The 15,846-nt window shown below is 51.6% G+C and overlaps 1 protein-coding gene across 1 annotated transcript in view; it reads left to right on the forward strand.

Annotated features, from left to right (window-relative positions):
- LOC147679786 (myoferlin-like) overlaps window positions 1-15,846 on the forward strand; it is a 3,853,508-nt gene that overhangs the window by 1,687,679 nt on the left and 2,149,983 nt on the right. The gene's annotated exons all lie outside the window — the stretch shown is intronic.

Consider the following 15,846-nt stretch of genomic DNA (forward strand, 5'->3'; position numbering starts at 1 on the left):
AGGCTCTGTATTGACCTGGATCAGATCCTTTCTTAAAGGACGGACTCAGAAGGTCTTTCTCTGACCTTTTGAATCAGAAGGTAAACCTCTACTTTGCGGTGTGCCACAGGGCTCCGCTTTGAGCCCTCTGTTTTTTAACGTTTATCTTGCACCACTGGCGAAAGTGGTGGAATCTTGGGGGGTCAGAGTGATCTCCTATGCTGATGATACTCAGCTTGTGTGTTCATTTAGAGATCACTCTGACATTAATTTCACAGATTTTCACCATTGTCTCAGCAATATTTGCTCCTGGATGACCTCTAATCATCTTAAACTTAACACTGATAAGACGGAGGTCTTATTTTTTAATCAGAAAACCCCTCTGCCTGCCATTCACTGGTGGCCGACTGAGCTTAATCCTCCCCCTGTCCCAGTCCAAACAGTCCGAAATTTGGGCTTTCAATTTGACAATGCACTATCCTGCAAATCGCAAATTAATAAGGTCACGGCAGCTTGTTTCGGCAAACTGCGTATGATTAGGAAGATTTTTCCTTACCTTCCGCTGGACTCTCGCAGAACCATCATACATGCCCTGATCACCTCACACTTAGATTACACTAACAGTCTTTATGTAGGCACCCCCTTATATCAAATTGAACGCCTGCAGATTGTACAAAATGCGGCGGCCAGACTGATTGGCAATATTCCTTATCGCCACTCGGTCACATTCTATCTAAGGAACCTACATTGGCTTCCTATTGCCCGTCGCATCCAGTTTAAGGCTCTGATTTTTGCCTTTAGGGCCCTCAACGGGTTGGGCCCGGGATATCTGAGAAATAGGCTCAAACTGTCCCAGTCCATCAGATCTCTGAGGTCGAACAATTTGTGCCTCCTGGTTGCCCCACGCTTTTGCCGATCCAGAATGGGTGGCAGAGCGTTTGGCGTAATGACTGCTAAGCTTTGGAAAAGCCTCCCATTGGATCTTAGGTTTATCTCCTCTGAATCAGTGTTCCGGAGTAAATTGAAGACCTGGTTGTTCTCTAGCCCCTAAGTGCCTCCCCTACATTTCTAGCCTGCAGTCTGCAGCGCCGGGACACCCCCGTCGGGGGTAGCCGTGCGCTTTACAAGCTTCAAAATAAATATAAGAAACTAGCTCTAATATATGTAACAGCACCTTTCGACCACAGCTCACACCCTCGTCCTACTGTAAGGTGAACAAATCTTATCTTATTCAGATAGCACACTCCAAGTCTCAGAAGCCATTTCAATGCATATCTAAATAGCCACCAGTACTAGGGTGAGCAGACAAATTCATCTCACCAGGACATAGCTGTTAAAGTTCTGTTTTTTTGTTCACCATGTCACTGAATTTTTTTTTTTTCAATTTTATTTTCCCTTTTGAACAAACACATGATTCTGAAGATACTTAAAAGTAAATTCAAGAAAATTAAAATTGGTCTCACAGTGACATGGATCCATCTTGTTAACTACTGTAACACACATGATCCTCACCCATAACAGGGGGTAACTTGGACTTGAGATGTGCAAAGACTCCTCAGCTTTTTTGTAAAAATCAACCCACGTTCTTTGCCCGATTTACATGAAGCAGGAATGATGTGTGTATAAATAAATCATTCAGAATACTGCAAAAATGCCTGCACCTGCTAAGCTGAGTGGTACAGGTGTGTCACTCATCTGTGGCACACCATACGTCTAGTAACAACATTATCATTGTTTGTGGAAGGGATACTGTAGCCTGAGGATGCCCAGTGATTGTGTGAGAGTCTAGTAAAAATACAGTCACAGATATTATATAGGAACGGAGACGTATTGCTGTACAAGCACGGTGTGTCTGAGGACCCTCTGGCACAATAGTGCCAGTTAAATCAGGACTGGGCAGATGAGCTGGGGGAGGCCAGTGCTCTTGACACATCGCCTCGGTGGCTACGGAGGAGGGTCCTACATATGGTGTGGGGTTGCGCAGGGCAGCCAAGGCCTTGGCTCTTGAGCTTCCTACTGCGGCCGTGAGGACTAATCTCACCGAGGTGCATCAACCGCCAGTAAACTCTTCAGAGCCTATGCTGCCATTCAATGAGGCCCTCACTGACGTTCTGATGGGCACTTGGTCCAAGCCCTCCACAGTGCCCCCTGTGGATCGGAACGTGTCCCGACTCCACCGCCCGGCTCCGGGCGACCCCTGCCTTCTGTCCGTACACCCCACCCCCAAGAGTCTGGTGATTCAGGCCTCTACGTCCCAGGCTGCATTCCCGACCGCTCCCCCGGATCGGGAATCCAAAAGGCTTGATCAGTTTGGGAAGAAACTGTTTTCCTCAGTCAGCTTGGGGTTGCAGTCCATTAATACTGCATGCCTTTTAGGCCATTACACACACTCTCTTTGGGATACAGTGGTGGACGTGCTGCCTCAGTGTCCGGAGGAGGCCCAGACACTGCTCGCCCAGGCTCTTGCTGAGGGGCGGGACGCAGCACGGTATTCAATTCGATGTGGACTTGATACTACGGACTCGCTGGGCAGAGCTATTTCCACGACGGGGGCGATCCGTCGCCACGCCTGGCTGAGGGCCGCCAATTTTTCGGGGATGTCCAGAACACGCTAATGGACATGCCCTTCGATGGCCGTTGCCATTTTGGCGACAAAGCAGGCAGTGAGTGTAGGAGAGTAGGGTCTGCAATCCTATGATCACCCCAGATTTTTGCTTTTTGCTTCACTGGTTTACGACTTCCCTCGCTGTGGGCCTGCTAATCAGACCCACAGCCTAGCTGTTCTCTCTCTAAATTGACATGTGTACCTTAGGTGCATTTACCAATTGGTACTGGGCCACCATATCAGTCCCTGTAACTCAGGGCATAGGTGTACCCATGGCCTACCAGGGGCTGCAGCATGTATTATGCCACCCCTGGCTGGCCATCTAAATCTGACACAACTGGCTGCACGACAGCTGGGGCAAGGTGGTGTAATCACCCTTTGCTTTGGGTATAGTATACCTATATCTAACCCTAAAATGGACACATGTATTCCTATCAGTCACTCCTATGGCAGGCCTTGACAATCCTGAAGGCAGAGTGCTTGGAATTATGTGAGATGGTGCTCTGGCATGAGCTGAGCCCGTTTGCAGCTTGCGGAACCAAGTCCTAATAGCTGTTCCATGATAACGCGTACCATATACTCTTAAGGGCCTTATAATCCTCGCGGTTATTTGCCAACTTTGGTATCGCTTTATCAAAACATGTCGAGTAAGGTGTCATACGAATTGGAATACTAACCCCTCGCCAATTCTGGCGACGGGGTTAGCATTCCACCCTTCTAGAGGGACATGAAATGTATGTAACTGTGAGCCCGGTTAAAGTTAACTTAAGCCTCAGCATCACAAAATGGATGCTGCCACCACAGACACAAGTCTGACCTCCTGCTGCTGGGAGACCTTCCAGCGAGGAGAGCTTGGACAAAGGGTTTTCTGTCAGGGGCGGTGCTAGCACCATCCCAGACAGGGTTTTGTGTATCCTAGGTAGGCAGGACTGAATAGGAAGGTGACTGCAAGTGGCACCCCGGTGCTCACTGTGCATATGCCGGCTTGAACCAGTTCCAGGGGCACACCAGCCCCTGAGCTGGGGAAAGTCCGGACAGGGGAGAGGGGTGTAACCACCCCCCTTCCTGGTCCCCCCCAAGGGCAGGACCTAGTTGCGTACCAGCCCCTTTCTTTAGAATAAAGGTAGGAGCGGGGACCCTTCCAGATTAGATCATCTTTGAATCCTGAAACTACTTTCTACGAAAGGAACTCAAGACTTCTTCTCAAGATTTCTCCCTTGTGGCTAAGGAGTAGTCACCCTGCAGCAGCAGGCACCAACTAAGTATCTTGCGGTTTGCTGAAACGTCCTTCCTCCGGAACCAGACCGACCAGCACGACGAGACCCGGACTCCCTGCCCTCTCTGACCTCAACCTGCCTCTACAGCACAGCTGAGACCCGTGGGTGCGACGAGACCAGAGGACCCGGCGATCATCAGAACCAGCACGACACTGAACCAGCACGACCACCGAGGGACCCTCGAGTGGGTGCACTGAGGTAAGAGAAGCCCCAACCCCAAGCAGCACGAGCACCGAAGTCCAGCCCCCCAGCATCCACCAGATCTGCGTGGGGCCCTTTTGCTCCTGGGTTGCTGCTACGTTGTCCAGTCACTTGCCCGTTGGCTAGTGACCCTCCAGACGACGTCCTACGTTTGTTTCAACGCTGGTCTAGCTCCTCTAGACTAGCCCTAGTCTCCTCCTGAAGGGGACCTTCCTCGGATCCTCCTGGTCCACTCCAGACGCCATTTTGTGTCGCCACGTGGGCTTGCCTTAGCCAAGGCTTGTTGCCTCCTTCACCGGATCCAGCATCGCCAGCAGCAGACATCCGACGTGGGACAGCTCGCAGACCTCCAGCCTGGTCGACATCAGCGCCCTGGTCCGTGCAGCAGCAGAATCCAGTGTCACCTCTTCACCTGGCTGAGTGACCTTGTCCGCTGCCTTCCTGGTGCCCACCTAATCACTGGCTAGTGATTCAGAACTCGGTCCCCTCTGGTTACAGGTACCCTTCTTCACTGATCCAGTCCTTGGATCAGCCCGGAACATCTTCACTGGTCGCCTGCCAGCAACTTCCACTTCAGGCTCCTGGTTCGTCAACGAGGATTCCCGACGACACTTGAACCCTATGCAGCGGCAATATAACAACAATGCCCCTGCACTATACAATGGTGTACTACTTATGGTGGTAACAATAATGCAGAAAGATTATTCGTGAGTACACATCCACATTTCCAAAATGACTGTAGAGGATCAGTTAATCCAGGTTCAGATGCAAGAGTTCCGTAAAAGAAAGAAAATGTTCAGTTCTTGGTATGAAAATATGTATAGGTTTATTGTTCCTTTGTTAATGCCAACACGTGTTTCATCGCAGGGAACCTACTGCGAATCTTCAGGGCTTTGAAAGAGAGTATGCCAATTTTCAATCAAGAAGTTGCTCGTCGTCCTTATCTGGACGAGATTATAAATTGTGGACCCAAATGTGGAGGAAGAATGTGGCACGCTACCCGCGTGTTAGCGGAATCTTGTTCGGTTTAATGTATGTCTAAGACCGGGAGGAGTAGACAATAATGCACAGGGTCTTGTGAATCAGGACAAACGTTCGTTGAAGGCGAGTACACCTTCTTAGTCTTGGACTCCCTCTTGTGTTTCCCGGTGCCGTTTTCCGAGGACGGCACCGGGAAACCGGGAAATCTCGTCCAGATAAGGACGACGAGCAACTTCTTGATTGAAAATTGGCATACTCTCTTTCAAAGCCCTGAAGATTCGCAGTAGGTTCCCTGCGATGAAACACGTGTTGGCATTAACAAAGGAACAATAAACCTATACATATTTTCATACCAAGAACTGAACATTTTCTTTCTTTTACGGAACTCTTGCATCTGAACCTGGATTAACTGATCCTCTACAGTCATTTTGGAAATGTGGATGTGTACTCACGAATAATCTTTCTGCATTATTGTTACCACCATAAGTAGTACACCATTGTATAGTGCAGGGGCATTGTTGTTATATTGTTTGTTTAGATCCCCTGGATCCAAATTTGGGCGGTCTTGAGAGATTACCGCTCGCCCTTTTGCCTATACCCATCAATTGACATTGCTCACTACCGTGCGGCCACACAGGTGTGCGCCCCATTGCCCTGGTTATAACTAAAATCTCCTATGCAGCGGCAGCCCCTGGGCTAGGTAAACCGAGTACCACGGTGCTCCAGCGTAGATCCACTCTCTAAGTGTCTAGATCCACTTTCATTTTTGACCTACCTGGTCGGGTTCGCCCGAGAACACTAACTTTGCATTTACTAGTATCCATAGACTTTGTCCCGCATTACGCGTGAGAGTTTCCACTCTGCACACGACGTCCCTAGGCCTCCTTTTTCTGATCTAAGGGTTCAGCATTGTAGGCCCAGCGGTTCTAAAGTCTCTGAGAGTAGTACTTACCTGCTAGTAATTTCGCATTCCACTTTTGTAGTATATGGTTTTTCGTGCCCCTCTGGCATTTGTGTAAATTGTGCGACTTTCAGTATTTCTTTAAGAGCTTTGTATTGTGCTCAGCACCCTGTCCTCATAAAGAGTCCAGGATTGTTGTGTTATAAAAAAATATCCTTTTATTTTCATAACAACTTGTGTGGTGTCCTTTCACTTGGTGTTCAAGGGGTATATGTGATGGTATAACAGCTGGCTTGACACGCCCTCTAGAGTTTGGCCTAAAGACTGCTCTTGCCCATGCTACTAGGATAGCTGGTCTATAAGGTTGACTTACAACCAATCATCAATAAGGGTCATTTGGTATGATACATAGTGATCACTAGAATTGTGAGCACTGCATATCAGGCCAACTTTTCACATTGGTGAGCAGCGGTTGGGATTTGAGCTTGCTGTTGTTTTACCACACGTATCCTAAGAATATCATTTGAAAGATCACATAAGTACCAAGGTACATATAACTTAGCTTAGAATACTCTGAGTTCTACTGAACCAGCTGTTGTAGTTTAACAGGGCTTAGCACACCCTGACTACAACTCTTAGCAAGGGATCAGTAGGCAAACAAATAGTGTAGGTAAGTGCACCACTTACACCTCACTAGAAAGCATGTCAGACAAAGGAGGGAACTCAGAGGCCCCCCTTGTGTCAGTTGACCCTCCACAGGTCATATCAAGATATGCAGCTCTTAGCTTCCAGGAGATGAGACAAGTGTGTACCTCCTTGAAGCTAAAACAGGGTTCTAACCCTACCATCCCATTCCTGATTGGTCTCTTAGAGACGTATGATGCCAGGAGGGCTTCTAATACAGGCCCTTCTAATCCAGATGGGAGCATGCCCCCCTTAGAGGGAACCCTTGGGGACCCTGACCTCAACCTTAATGAAGCAGTTAGTGAAGGTGAGGAAGAGGATCAGGAGTTGTCAGGGGATGAGGCAGACAAGGGTCAGGTAGAAGTCAGTAGACTCACCAGGACCAACTTAAGTAGGCATGAGAATGGACTTGGGGGACCCCCAGGCCCACTCCCAGGCAAGCTTAACATTGCAAGTGGACAAGTTAGGTCTCTATCCAGAGGCTCTAACAGATCCATTCGAACCAATGGCTCTCAGACTTTTTCTCACAGAGGGATGACATCCCCTCAGAGGAGAGAGCATGAGGCCAAGATGAGGGAAGTCAATCTGAGGATTGAAAGGGAAGAACCTGGCCAAAGAGAGACTTGCCTTTGCTAGAGAGCAGAAATTGAGTGGGGCAGACCCCACTGGTGGCAGCATTTTACCTAGAGAAAAGGACAGGAGTTTAGACACTAGACACCTGAGTAAGATAGTGCCCCCCTTTAAACAAGGGGATGACATCCACAAATGGATGACTGCTTTGGAGAGGGCCTGCACTGTCCAGTGCGTCCCCCAGAGTCAGTGGGCAGCTATCTTGTGGCTCTCCTTTGAAGGCAAAGGTAGAGATAAGCTCCTCACTACTAGAGCTGAGGATGCTAACAATTACCAAGTCCTGAAAAATACACTAATTGATGGGTTTGGCTTAACAACTGAGCAGTACAGGTTGCTGTTCAGGGACACCCAGAAAATTCAGTCTCAGGATTGGTCTGACTTTGTGAGTTGTGCCACTAAGGCTTTGGAAGGCTGGTTGCTGGGCAGTAAGGTTACTGATTATACAGGGTTGTACAATCTGATCATGAGGGAACAGATTTTAAATAACAGTCAGAACCAGTTGTTGCATCAGCACCTTGTTGACTCAGATCTGACCTCTCCCCAAGAATTGGGAAAGAAGGCAGACAGATGGGTCAGAACAAGGGTCAAGCAGAACCAGGCTCAGAACCAGGGTGGTCAGAAGAAAGCAGACCAAAAGGGTAGTAATAAGAATGAGCAAAATGACCAGAAGTCTTCGACAGGCCCCCAACAAACCAAAGAGGGTGGGGGTCAGGCTTCACAGCAGAAAAAGAACACTCAATAAGGCCAGTCTAAAAGGTGGTGCCAATACTGTAAAAGTAAAACTCACTGGTTTAGTGAGTGCACCAAGAAAGGAGTGCAAACTCCTACCACTACAGCCCCTAAGGCACCTGCACCCCCTAGTACAGTCAGTAGTGGCAGTGCACCTCCCAAGGGATTAGTTGGGTTAACCTTGGGATCTGAGGGGTATGACAACCTAGTTGGCACACTCACTCAGGCTGTCCTTGTCTGTACAGGGGATGTGGACATATCCCCTGATGCAAGTCCCAATACTTTGGGCAAATACAGGCAGACACCTTTTATAAATGGAAAAATGGCTCAGGCCTACAGGGACACTTGTGCCAGTGTCACAATGGTGACACCTAACTTTGTGGACCCTGGACAGATCATACTAGGTACAGACTACCTAGTGACCAATGCCAGCAATGTCACTACCCACCATAGTATGGCAATTGTTGATTTCTCCTGGGGAGGGGTAAGTGGCCAAAAGAAAGTTGTGGTTAGCTCAGACCTCCCAGTTGAATGTTTGTTGGGCAATGATTTGGAAACATCACTATGGTCAGAAGTGGAGCAGAGGACTCACATGGAAATGTTAGGCTTGCCAGCTCATGTGCTTGCTGTGACTAGGTCACAGGCCAGAAGATGCCCCACTGAGCAGGTGCTGGATCCTGGAACAATGGACCAGATACCTTCCAAGAAGAAGAGCAGTAGGGTTAAGGCATTGTCTTCCCCCTTGCCCCAGGTTGTGGATCAAGTCTCAGAGGAGGCTGACCTCAAAGACCTGAGGGAAACTGAGCCTAAAGAACTTGAACCTGATCAGGTTGAGTTTCTGGGTTCAGGGGGACCCTCCAGAGAAGACCTGGGGAAGGCACAGTTAGATTGCCCTTCTCTTGAACCCCTCAGAGGCTGCAGGGAACACCACAGGTGCCTACAGGGTATACTGGGATGATGGACTCCTGTACTCTGAAGCAAGAGACCCCAAACCTGGTCTCCTCACGGACAGAGTGGTCGCTCCCTGTGCTCCTGGCTGCAACCTGGTATCGTAGCGCTGCTCTGCTGAAGGGTCTCTGTCATAACTGCAATTGTCTTCGCCTGCTGTGTGCTAGCGCTTTGCCTAATTAGCGCTCTAGATATTGAATTTGGCTGTGTATTTACATTGTCTGCGCGCTTGCCAATAGCGCTCCGCTCTGCTCCTCCCCCCGCCTCCATTTTGTTTATTTGTTGTCCTCCTCGTGTGCCCGACCCGCCTCCCAGCTGAGACGCCCTCCCACTAACTTAATACAGCGCTGCTCGGCTGTAAACGCTGTGACTCGCTCCTCCTCACGGACAGAGTGGTCGCTCCCTGTGCTCCTGGCTGCAACCTGGTATCGTAGCGCTGCTCTGCTGAAGGGTCTCTGTCATAACTGCAATTGTCTTCGCCTGCTGTGTGCTAGCGCTTTGCCTAATTAGCGCTCTAGATATTGAATTTGGCTGTGTATTTACATTGTCTGCGCGCTTGCCAATAGCGCTCCGCTCTGCTCCTCCCCCCGCCTCCATTTTGTTTATTTGTTGTCCTCCTCGTGTGCCCGACCCGCCTCCCAGCTGAGACGCCCTCCCACTAACTTAATACAGCGCTGCTCGGCTGTAAACGCTGTGACTCGCTCCTCCTCACGAACAGAGTGGTCGCTCCCTGTGCTCCTGGCTGCAACCTGGTATCGTAGCGCTGCTCTGCTGAAGGGTCTCTGTCATAACTGCAATTGTCTTCGCCTGCTGTGTGCTAGCGCTTTGCCTAATTAGCGCTCTAGATATTGAATTTGGCTGTGTATTTACATTGTCTGCGCGCTTGCCAATAGCGCTCCGCTCTGCTCCTCCCCCGCCTCCATTTTGTTTATTTGTTGTCCTCCTCGTGTGCCCGACCCGCCTCCCAGCTGAGACGCCCTCCCACTAACTTAATACAGCGCTGCTCGGCTGTAAACGCTGTGACTCGCTCCTCCTCACGGACAGAGTGGTCGCTCCCTGTGCTCCTGGCTGCAACCTGGTATCGTAGCGCTGCTCTGCTGAAGGGTCTCTGTCATAACTGCAATTGTCTTCGCCTGCTGTGTGCTAGCGCTTTGCCTCATTAGCGCTCTAGATATTGAATTTGGCTGTGTATTTACATTGTCTGCGCGCTTGCCAATAGCGCTCCGCTCTGCTCCTCCCCCCGCCTCCATTTTGTTTATTTGTTGTCCTCCTCGTGTGCCCGACCCGCCTCCCAGCTGAGACGCCCTCCCACTAACTTAATACAGCGCTGCTCGGCTGTAAACGCTGTGACTCGCTCCTCCTCACGGACAGAGTGGTCGCTCCCTGTGCTCCTGGCTGCAACCTGGTATCGTAGCGCTGCTCTGCTGAAGGGTCTCTGTCATAACTGCAATTGTCTTCGCCTGCTGTATGCTAGCGCTTTGCCTAATTAGCGCTCTAGATATTGAATTTGGCTGTGTATTTACATTGTCTGCGCGCTTGCCAATAGCGCTCCGCTCTGCTCCTCCCCCCGCCTCCATTTTGTTTATTTGTTGTCCTCCTCGTGTGCCCGACCCGCCTCCCAGCTGAGACGCCCTCCCACTAACTTAATACAGCGCTGCTCGGCTGTAAACGCTGTGACTCGCTCCTCCTCACGGACAGAGTGGTCGCTCCCTGTGCTCCTGGCTGCAACCTGGTATCGTAGCGCTGCTCTGCTGAAGGGTCTCTGTCATAACTGCAATTGTCTTCGCCTGCTGTGTGCTAGCGCTTTGCCTAATTAGCGCTCTAGATATTGAATTTGGCTGTGTATTTACATTGTCTGCGCGCTTGCCAATAGCGCTCCGCTCTGCTCCTCCCCCCGCCTCCATTTTGTTTATTTGTTGTCCTCCTCGTGTGCCCGACCCGCCTCCCAGCTGAGACGCCCTCCCACTAACTTAATACAGCACTGCTCGGCTGTAAACGCTGTGACTCGCTCCTCCTCACGGACAGAGTGGTCGCTCCCTGTGCTCCTGGCTGCAACCTGGTATCGTAGCGCTGCTCTGCTGAAGGGTCTCTGTCATGACTGCAATTGTCATCGCCTGCTGTGTGCTAGCGCTTTGCCTAATTAGCGCTCTAGATATTGAATTTGGCTGTGTATTTACATTGTCTGCGCGCTTGCCAATAGCGCTCCGCTCTGCTCCTCCCCCGCCTCCATTTTGTTTAATTGTTGTCCTCCTCGTGTGCCCGACCCGCCTCCCAGCTGAGACGCCCTCCCACTAACTTAATACAGCGCTGCTCGGCTGTAAACGCTGTGACTCGCTCCTCCTCACGGACAGAGTGGTCGCTCCCTGTGCTCCTGGCTGCAACCTGGTATCGTAGCGCTGCTCTGCTGAAGGGTCTCTGTCATAACTGCAATTGTCTTCGCCTGCTGTGTGCTAGCGCTTTGCCTAATTAGCGCTCTAGATATTGAATTTGGCTGTGTATTTACATTGTCTGCGCGCTTGCCAATAGCGCTCCGCTCTGCTCCTCCCCCGCCTCCATTTTGTTTATTTGTTGTCCTCCTCGTGTGCCCGACCCGCCTCCCAGCTGAGACGCCCTCCCACTAACTTAATACAGCGCTGCTCGGCTGTAAACGCTGTGACTCGCTCCTCCTCACGGACAGAGTGGTCGCTCCCTGTGCTCCTGGCTGCAACCTGGTATCGTAGCGCTGCTCTGCTGAAGGGTCTCTGTCATAACTGCAATTGTCTTCGCCTGCTGTGTGCTAGTGCTTTGCCTAATTAGCGCTCTAGATATTGAATTTGGCTGTGTATTTACATTGTCTGCGCGCTTGCCAATAGCGCTCCGCTCTGCTCCTCCCCCCGCCTCCATTTTGTTTATTTGTTGTCCTCCTCGTGTGCCCGACCCGCCTCCCAGCTGAGACGCCCTCCCACTAACTTAATACAGCGCTGCTCGGCTGTAAACGCTGTGACTCGCTCCTCCTCACGAACAGAGTGGTCGCTCCCTGTGCTCCTGGCTGCAACCTGGTATCGTAGCGCTGCTCTGCTGAAGGGTCTCTGTCATAACTGCAATTGTCTTCGCCTGCTGTGTGCTAGCGCTTTGCCTAATTAGCGCTCTAGATATTGAATTTGGCTGTGTATTTACATTGTCTGCGCGCTTGCCAATAGCGCTCCGCTCTGCTCCTCCCCCGCCTCCATTTTGTTTATTTGTTGTCCTCCTCGTGTGCCCGACCCGCCTCCCAGCTGAGACGCCCTCCCACTAACTTAATACAGCGCTGCTCGGCTGTAAACGCTGTGACTCGCTCCTCCTCACGGACAGAGTGGTCGCTCCCTGTGCTCCTGGCTGCAACCTGGTATCGTAGCGCTGCTCTGCTGAAGGGTCTCTGTCATAACTGCAATTGTCTTCGCCTGCTGTGTGCTAGCGCTTTGCCTCATTAGCGCTCTAGATATTGAATTTGGCTGTGTATTTACATTGTCTGCGCGCTTGCCAATAGCGCTCCGCTCTGCTCCTCCCCCGCCTCCATTTTGTTTATTTGTTGTCCTCCTCGTGTGCCCGACCCGCCTCCCAGCTGAGACGCCCTCCCACTAACTTAATACAGCGCTGCTCGGCTGTAAACGCTGTGACTCGCTCCTCCTCACGGACAGAGTGGTCGCTCCCTGTGCTCCTGGCTGCAACCTGGTATCGTAGCGCTGCTCTGCTGAAGGGTCTCTGTCATAACTGCAATTGTCTTCGCCTGCTGTATGCTAGCGCTTTGCCTAATTAGCGCTCTAGATATTGAATTTGGCTGTGTATTTACATTGTCTGCGCGCTTGCCAATAGCGCTCCGCTCTGCTCCTCCCCCCGCCTCCATTTTGTTTATTTGTTGTCCTCCTCGTGTGCCCGACCCGCCTCCCAGCTGAGACGCCCTCCCACTAACTTAATACAGCGCTGCTCGGCTGTAAACGCTGTGACTCGCTCCTCCTCACGGACAGAGTGGTCGCTCCCTGTGCTCCTGGCTGCAACCTGGTATCGTAGCGCTGCTCTGCTGAAGGGTCTCTGTCATAACTGCAATTGTCTTCGCCTGCTGTGTGCTAGCGCTTTGCCTAATTAGCGCTCTAGATATTGAATTTGGCTGTGTATTTACATTGTCTGCGCGCTTGCCAATAGCGCTCCGCTCTGCTCCTCCCCCCGCCTCCATTTTGTTTATTTGTTGTCCTCCTCGTGTGCCCGACCCGCCTCCCAGCTGAGACGCCCTCCCACTAACTTAATACAGCACTGCTCGGCTGTAAACGCTGTGACTCGCTCCTCCTCACGGACAGAGTGGTCGCTCCCTGTGCTCCTGGCTGCAACCTGGTATCGTAGCGCTGCTCTGCTGAAGGGTCTCTGTCATGACTGCAATTGTCATCGCCTGCTGTGTGCTAGCGCTTTGCCTAATTAGCGCTCTAGATATTGAATTTGGCTGTGTATTTACATTGTCTGCGCGCTTGCCAATAGCGCTCCGCTCTGCTCCTCCCCCGCCTCCATTTTGTTTATTTGTTGTCCTCCTCGTGTGCCCGACCCGCCTCCCAGCTGAGACGCCCTCCCACTAACTTAATACAGCGCTGCTCGGCTGTAAACGCTGTGACTCGCTCCTCCTCACGGACAGAGTGGTCGCTCCCTGTGCTCCTGGCTGCAACCTGGTATCGTAGCGCTGCTCTGCTGAAGGGTCTCTGTCATAACTGCAATTGTCTTCGCCTGCTGTGTGCTAGCGCTTTGCCTAATTAGCGCTCTAGATATTGAATTTGGCTGTGTATTTACATTGTCTGCGCGCTTGCCAATAGCGCTCCGCTCTGCTCCTCCCCCGCCTCCATTTTGTTTATTTGTTGTCCTCCTCGTGTGCCCGACCCGCCTCCCAGCTGAGACGCCCTCCCACTAACTTAATACAGCGCTGCTCGGCTGTAAACGCTGTGACTCGCTCCTCCTCACGGACAGAGTGGTCGCTCCCTGTGCTCCTGGCTGCAACCTGGTATCGTAGCGCTGCTCTGCTGAAGGGTCTCTGTCATAACTGCAATTGTCTTCGCCTGCTGTGTGCTAGCGCTTTGCCTAATTAGCGCTCTAGATATTGAATTTGGCTGTGTATTTACATTGTCTGCGCGCTTGCCAATAGCGCTCCGCTCTGCTCCTCCCCCGCCTCCATTTTGTTTATTTGTTGTCCTCCTCGTGTGCCCGACCCGCCTCCCAGCTGAGACGCCCTCCCACTAACTTAATACAGCGCTGCTCGGCTGTAAACGCTGTGACTCGCTCCTCCTCACGGACAGAGTGGTCGCTCCCTGTGCTCCTGGCTGCAACCTGGTATCGTAGCGCTGCTCTGCTGAAGGGTCTCTGTCATAACTGCAATTGTCTTCGCCTGCTGTGTGCTAGCGCTTTGCCTAATTAGCGCTCTAGATATTGAATTTGGCTGTGTATTTACATTGTCTGCGCGCTTGCCAATAGCGCTCCGCTCTGCTCCTCCCCCTGCCTCCATTTTGTTTATTTGTTGTCCTCCTCGTGTGCCCGACCCGCCTCCCAGCTGAGACGCCCTCGCCCCTCCCCCTCCACTATCCATATATGACAGGAGTTCCCGCGCGCAGCGTTCACGCGCAGCGACCGCGCCCAATCCGCGCCGAAGGTGCACCAAAGGTAAGCCCGTCTACGCCCGTCCGTGCCTGGACCGCGCCCAGCGCCAGACCCCCTGGCCCCCGTCCCTCCCAGCAACTCCCGCATTTCCTACGATGCCGCCACCCTCCTAGCCCTTAACCCCGGTCGCGCCCCCAACTGCGTCCAAGCCGCTCCTGGACACACCCATGGACCTTTCTCTTGCTACTCCTGCAAATTCATCGGCACCGACAACATCTCCGCTACGACCACAACACTGATTCCCGACCCCAACCACCTACAGTGCATCCTGCTCAACACTTGATCGGTCCACAGGCACGCCATAGACCTATGGAATCTACTAGACACCATCTCTCCAGACGTCGCCTTCCTAACAGAAACATGGATGAACGCTTCCTCCGCCCCAGACATCACCATTGCCATCCCTGAAGACTATAAGGTCACACGCAAGGACCGCACCGACCACACAGGAGGAGGAATCGCTATCGTCCATAAGAAATCAATCCGCATCTCAACCAGCTCAGACGCCAACCTCACTAACTCCGAACACCTTCATTTCCAGATCCACATCGACCCCAAGACCACACTCAGAGGCACCCTCCTCTACAGACCACCCGGACCCTGCGCAAAATTCAGTGAAGACATCACGGACTTCATCACCCCACACGCGCTCCCCTCCAAAGACTACATCCTTCTGGGAGACCTCAACTTTCACCTTGAAAAGATCAACGACCGCAACACCGCCACCCTCTTAGACAACCTCGCCAACCTCGGACTTAAACAACTAGTCACTTCCCCCACCCACATCGCAGGTCACACACTCGACCCCATCTTCACCTCCAGCAATCATGTCTCCTTCAGCCACACTACGGATCTCCTCTGGACTGACCACAGCTGCGTTCACTTCACCTACAACAAACCAAAACCCACCAACCACCTCCAACCAACTCTGCAAAGAAACTGGAACAAAATCACCACGGACCAGATCTCCGCATCCCTCCTTCAAAACACCCCAGCCCACTCTTCAAACGCAAACGAAGCCGCCGCCAACCTCACCCTATGGTTATCCAACACCGCCGACACCTTGGCACCACTGAAAAAACGCCAAAGCAAACCTGGCAGCAAAAAGGCCTCATGGTTCAACGATGATCTTAAGAAGTCCAAGAAACTCTGCCGCTCCCTTGAAAAGGCCTGGAAAAAAGACCCAAACACCAGCACCAGGGACGCCTTCAAAAACGCCACCCGCACTCACCACCAACTAATCCGAAAGGCCAAGAAAACAGCAT

Source organism: Lissotriton vulgaris, chromosome 11 (genome assembly GCF_964263255.1).
Source record: "Lissotriton vulgaris chromosome 11, aLisVul1.2, whole genome shotgun sequence".
In the NCBI taxonomy this organism is placed as follows: Eukaryota; Metazoa; Chordata; class Amphibia; order Caudata; family Salamandridae; genus Lissotriton; species Lissotriton vulgaris.